The sequence below is a fragment of the Anomaloglossus baeobatrachus genome, chromosome 11, assembly GCF_048569485.1.
Source record: "Anomaloglossus baeobatrachus isolate aAnoBae1 chromosome 11, aAnoBae1.hap1, whole genome shotgun sequence".
NCBI classification, from domain to species: Eukaryota; Metazoa; Chordata; class Amphibia; order Anura; family Aromobatidae; genus Anomaloglossus; species Anomaloglossus baeobatrachus.
In genome coordinates this window covers 25351763-25357762 of record NC_134363.1, presented here as the reverse complement: position 1 = coordinate 25357762, position 6000 = coordinate 25351763, and the positions used below count along the sequence as shown (strand labels likewise).

Genomic DNA, 6000 nt, shown 5'->3' with positions numbered 1-6000 from the left:
AAAATCCAGGCTGGAGTTTGCCAAAACTTACCTGAGAAAGCCTAAAATGTTTTGGAAGAATGTTCTCTGGTCAGATGAGACAAAAGTAGAGCTTTTTGGGAAAAGCCATCAACATAGAGTTTACAGGAAAAAAGAGGCATTCAAAGAAAAGAACACGGTCCCTACAGTCAAACATGGATGAGGTTCCCTGATGTTTTGGGGTTGCTTTGCTGCCTCTGGCACTGGACTGCTTGACTGTTGTGCATGGCATTATGAAGTCTGAAGACTACCAACAAATTCTGCAGCATAATGTAGGGCCCAGTGTGAGAAACCTGGGTCTCCCTCAGAGGTCATTGGTCTTCCAGCAGGACAATGACACAAAACACACTTCAAAAAGCACTAGAAAATGGTTTGATAGGAAGCATAGGAGACTACTAAAGTGGCCAGCAATGAGTCCAGACCTAAACCCCATAGAACACCTGTGGAGAGATCTCAAAATGGCAGTTTGTAGAAGGCAACCTTCACATCTTAGGGACCTGGAGCAGTTTTCCAAAGAAGAATGGTCTAAAATATCAGAAGAGCATTGTAAGAAACTCATTGATGGTTACCGGAAGCGGTTGTTTGCACTTATTGTGGCTAAAGGTTGTGCAACCAAGTATTAGGCTAAGGGGTACTTTGCACGCTGCGACATCGCAAGCCGATGCTGCGATGCCGAGCGAGATAGTCCCCGCCCCCGTCGCAGCTGCAATATCCTTGTGATAGCTGCTGTAGCGAACATTATCGCTACGGCAGCTTCACATGGACTCCCCCGCTCTGCGACGTTGCTCTGGCCAGCGACCCGCCTCCTTATTAAGGGGGCGGGTCGTGCAGCGTCACTGCGACGTCACATGGCAGGCGGCCAATAGGAGTGGAGGGGCGGAGATGAGCGGGATGTAAACATCCCGCCCACCTCCTTCCTTCCGCATATCCTATGGGAGCCGCGGTGACACCGGTAGGAGATGTTCCTCGCTCCTGCGACTTCACACACAGTGATGTGTGCTGCCGCAGGAGTGAGGAACAACATCGGACCGTCGCGTCAGCGTAATTATGTATTACGCTGACGTTACACCGATGATACGATTACGACGCTTTTGCGCTCGCTAATCGTATCATCTAGGCTTTACACACTACGATGTCGCATGCGATTCTGGATGTGCGTCACTTTCAATTTGACCCCACCGACATCGCAGCTGCGATGTCGTAGTGTGCAAAGTGCCCCTAATGGTGCCAATACTTTTGTCTGGCCCATTTTTGGAGTTTTGTGTAAAATGATCAATGATTTGATTTTTGTTTCATTCTCTTTTGTGTTTTTTCATTGCATGCAAAATAAATTAAGTTAATAATACCAAAGAATGTGTGATTGCAATCATTTTCAGGAAGAAACTGAGTATTATCTGACAGAATTGCAGGGGTGCCAATACTTTTGGCCAGCACTGTATTAGATTGTGTTCCTTATTGGATTTATTTTCTTACAGTTTATATGTTATGTTGTATCTTTTCATTATTTTCAGAGAGGAACACGACCCTATAATCAGTGTGTGGAGAGGATTGTGCCGACAGATTCCCTTTCGGGCGCCTCCAGGTAGATATTGAGCTGATGGGTTTGGGAGATATGAGTGATAATGATATAACTAGTAAGTCATTGCACAGCAGATAATAATGACGTCTTCTTCATCAGTGGTGGGATCTATCTTTTTTATTAGACATGTTCATGGCTCAAGATATAGGTAGATTTGCGGCAAATTGTCCCTGCTCTGCCACATAAAATAATAAAATGTTAAAATTCTATACATTTTGCGTACTTTGACAGTAGTAATATTTCTGGATGCTGTCACCAAGAACTATACAGCGTGCCACTCATCTTACTCCAGCCAGCTTTATAATTTCCCCCATAATACTGTATAAGGTGGAGATAAATGTGATTAATGTATTGCAGTTCTTACCAGTCGTCATCCTCTGCCGTTTCCAGCGCTGCTCCAGTCTCCTCCACCATCATGTGACCGCAGTTCTGTCCTGCCGGATCACTCAGCGTCTTCTGGAGCGGAGAGGTGGTCACTTTTTCAGTGTTAGTCTATGAGACTCAGAACAAGACAAGGAAAGTTGGAAACAGCAAAAGATGGAGACTGGTTTGACTGGTAAGTAATGTAATATGCTCTGGGGAAAATAAAATAAAAAGAATTGCAGAAACGCTGCAGCGAATCTTTAATAAAATGACTCAACTTCTGTTTCATTGACATGATGATTATATTACATGTTGCATTTTATAATAATAATAATAATAATAATAATAATTATTATTATTATTATTATTATTATTATTATTATTTATGATTCTTGTAGGTGAATCCTCAGAATGGACCCTGATGATGATAATCTGACCTCATATAATCTAACTCGGAAATACTATGACCAGTAAGTATATATTCCTAATTCTTCATTTCTCTGAGATATTAGTGCAAAATCCATTCACAAATATATCCGAGCCTCCGCCCCAATTACATCAATATTCATAGGGATAAATCAGCTCCACCTGCAGCGCCATTATTCCTACCAAAATGATGGAAACTCAGGATAACTAGAGATCAGCGCGTACTGTAATATTCGTATTCACTATACTCATAACGCGTACTTTATAACATTCATGTATTTGTTTCGAAAAGCAAGTACAATGCAAATCAATGGGAAATGCAAATAATTTTCTGCTGGACCAAATAGAGAAGTCTGAAGCCTAAGGAAAAGGCTGAAATGGATGGGAAAGTGATGAAACTGAATGGGGAGAGAATCCTGCATGCATTTCTGACTATGGTATCTGGGATCCTGTGATACCACATGGAAGAACTTCCGTGAGGTTCTATTGTATCAGTGCCCCTGCAGTTTATGTCGCACGATCGCCGACATTAAGAGGTTAGCTCAATACCTGCTGTTATGATCTCCGCTGAGCTTGTGACATCCCTGCTGGACGTCAGCGCTCGTCACTGACTTCCATGATGCAGTGTTCTCACATCAAGTCTCGCGGACGACCGAGACTGTGACTAGTGGTGATGTCATGGGCTCACGGGGCAGTTCACGTGAGAATGAGGCGGCCATGGAACTCAGTGACAAGCGATGACCTCACGAGTTCATGACTAGAGTTGAGCGATCTTCAAGTTGAACGAGTTTGAGTGATTTTGGGGGGTGTTCGAGTCGTTCGACGAACTCGAACAATTTGCTTAAAGCTCGGCAGTTCGAGTTACCGTTTGAGAACGTTTCGATCACCAAAAGCGTGGATTTTCACAGTAAGTATGTGTGCACGTTGCGTATCTGAATGCATCCTGCGTCCCCAGCACAATCCCCCTCTCTTTCCTACTCACCGATCACGGGTGCCTCACTGCACAGCTGTCACAAATCTCCGTCGGCTTTTCCTCGTTTGAAAATGTCTGCCGCTTCATTATTCAATCAGGTATTCCCTGGTTTCCCCGCCCACCGGCGCTCCATGATTGGTTGCAGTCAGACACGTCCCCATGATAACAGACAGCTGTCTCACTGCAACCAATCACAGCCGCCGGCGGGCGGGTCTATATCGTGCAGTAAAATAAATAAATAATTAAAAAAAAAACAAAAACTGCGGTCTCCCCCAAATTTGATACCAGCCAGGATAAAGCCACATGGCTGGAGGCTGGTATTGTCAGGATGGAGAGCACCACATTATGGGGAGCCCACCACCCTAACAATATCACCCAGCAGCCGCCCGGAATTGCCGCATCCAATAGATGCGGCAGTCCCGGGAATCTACCCAGTTCATCCTGAATTGCCCTGGTGCAGTGGAAATCGGGGTAATAACGGGGTTAATCATGACAGCAATAGAAGTGAGGAAGGATGTGGACTCAGCACAATATCCTTAAAAATCACTTGAATCCTTTATTGAAAAATGTCATTAAAAATCAGCCAACAAACGCATTGCACCAAGCGTAATACAGGATCACGCTTGGTGCAATGCGTTTGTTGGCTGATTTTTAATGACATTTTTCAATAAAGGATTCAAGTGATTTTTAAGGATATTGTGCCGAGTCCACATCCTTCCTCACTTCTATTGCTTCACCGACGTGGACTGGCCGGAGGACTCTGTGCACCCCGAGGATTCCCATGGCATCGGATGACAGGTGAGCTGAAAACCACTTTTCTACTGTTAATCATGACAGGCATCTCCCCGAGATACCTTCCATGATTGACCTGTAAGTGAAAGTAAATAAACACACACAACAAAAAATTCTTTATTTGGAGTAAAAGACAAAAAAACCCTCATTTACCTCTTTATTAATCCCCAAACAACAATCCAGGTCCAAAGTAATCCACATTACACTGTCAGCTCTGCTACATGAAGATGACAAGAAGCACCGTAGAACACGAGCGCTCCATGTCCTCTCCACGCAGCACTTGAAGTGAGCCGCGCTGTCACCGGAGACTTCACTCTGCAATGCAGAGGTCAAGATAACCAAATCTTCATATGCTTCTCATTAGAGGCAGTGGGTCAATGGTTAGAGCTACTGCCTAAGGAGCATGACTTCATGCGTTCAAGTCCCTGCCCTCCTGGTACAGAATTTAATTTAATTTATTTTTAATTTTAAATTATATTTATTATTTATTTATAATTATAATTTTATTTAATTTAATTATGCACTGAGGGGAGGAGCTGGACATCAGCTGTGACCCGTGGGACACACCTCTAAAATCGGAGCAGTTCACAGAATGGAACTGCATTGCTCTCTCCTCTCTCTTCTCTCTCTCTTTTCTCTCTCTCCTCTCTCTCTTCTCTCCCTCTTCTCTCTCCTCTCTCTTCTCTCTCTTCTCTCTCTTATCTCCCTCTCTCTTTTTCCCTTTCTGTCTCTTTTTCTCTCTTTTTCTCTCTTTTTCTCTCTCTCTTGTTCTCTTTTTTTCTCTCTTTTTCTCTCTTTCTCTCTCTTTCTCTCTTTTTCTCTTTTTTTCTCTCTTTTTTTCTCTTTCTTCCTCTTTATCTCTCTTTCTCTCTCTCTTTTTCTCTCTTTCATTCTCTTTCTCCCTCTCTCTCTCTTTTTATCTCTCTCTCTTTTTCTCTCTCTTTCTCTCTCTCTCTCTCTTTTTCCCTCTTTTTCTCTCTTTTTATCTCTTTCTCCCCCTCTCTCTCTCTTTTTCTCTCTCACCCTTTTTCTCTCTTTTTCTCTATTTCTCTCTCTTTCTCTCTTTTTCTTTCTTTTCTCTCTTTTTCTCTCTTTCTCTTTATTTTTCTCTCTTTTTCTCTCTTTCTTTCTCTCTTTTTCTCTCTTTCTCCCCCCCTCTCTCTCTCTCTCTTTTTCTCTCTCACCCTTTTTCTCTCTTTTTCTCTATTTCTCTCTCTTTCTCTCTTTTTCTTTCTTTTCTCTCTTTTTCTCTCTTTTTCTCTCTTTCTCTCTCTTTTTCTTTCTTTTTCTCTCTTTTTCTCTTTCTCTCTCTTTTTTCTCTCTCTCACTCTTTTTCTCTCTCTCTCTTTTTCTCTCTCTCTTATTCTCTCTTTTTCACTCTCTCTCTTTTCCTCTCTTTTACCCTCTTTTTCTCTCTTTTTCTCTCTTTCTCTCTCTTTCTCTCTCTCTTTTTCTCTCTTTTTCTCTCTTTCTCTTTTTCTCTCTTTCTCTCTCTTTCTCTCTCTTTTTCTCTCTTTCTCCCTCTCCCTCCCTTATTTTCTCTCTTTCTTTCTCTTTTTCTCTCTCTCTTTTTCGCTCTCTCTTTTTCTTTCTTTTTCTCTCTTGTTCCCTCTCTCTCTCCTCTTTGTAGCTGAATAATCCACTTCTGGATTCTCAAGTGCAAAATAGAGGTCAAGATTACCAAATCTTCCTATGCTTTTCATTAGAGACAGTTAGAGCTTTTTCCTAAGGAGAATTAGTTCACGAGTTCGAGTCCCGGCCGTCCCGGTAAAGAATTTAATTTATTTTTAATTTTAAATTATAATTATTATTTATTTATAATTATAATTTAATTTAATTATGCACTGAG

The 6000-nt window shown here is 42.1% G+C and overlaps 1 pseudogene; it reads left to right on the top strand.

Annotated features, from left to right (window-relative positions):
- Nucleotides 1–6000, top strand: part of LOC142255739 (formyl peptide receptor 2-like) — a 31568-nt pseudogene that overhangs the window by 2778 nt on the left and 22790 nt on the right.